Raw genomic sequence first — 403 nt, forward strand, 5'->3', positions numbered from 1 at the left:
ATTCCAAATCATCAATAATTATTTGTAATATATAATTTTTAAAGATTTCATTTATATATTGATTATATGGTTGAGGTGTATATGATCATCATGCATTTCATGTTGGCCACTACAGTTGTTTATGTTTATGTGAATAATGTTGAGTTTTGTCTTTACAGTTTAATATACATACATGTAAATGTTTATCGTATCTATTAAAGTAGCACTGCACTGTAATATAATAGAGTATTCAGTTGTTAATACAGACGCTATATTTATTATGATGAGAGGAGCTTTATGAAATAGTGTCCGGACAGCTTTTAATTCTCTTATCCTTGTGATTATAATAAAACTTATTTAATATAGTAGATCCTTCTGTAAGAAATGTTTTATTTATTTTATGTCACATCCTATCATGCATCAC

General features: G+C 26.3%; 1 protein-coding gene across 1 annotated transcript in view; it reads left to right on the top strand.

The window, feature by feature from the left end:
• The window catches only part of LOC119585874 (centromere protein X-like), a gene marked incomplete at its 3' end in the record, with an annotated part of 5,923 nt that overhangs the window by 5,105 nt on the left and 415 nt on the right, over positions 1 to 403 (top strand).

The sequence above is a fragment of the Penaeus monodon genome, chromosome 20 (genome assembly GCF_015228065.2).
Source record: "Penaeus monodon isolate SGIC_2016 chromosome 20, NSTDA_Pmon_1, whole genome shotgun sequence".
NCBI lineage: Eukaryota > Metazoa > Arthropoda > Malacostraca > Decapoda > Penaeidae > Penaeus > Penaeus monodon.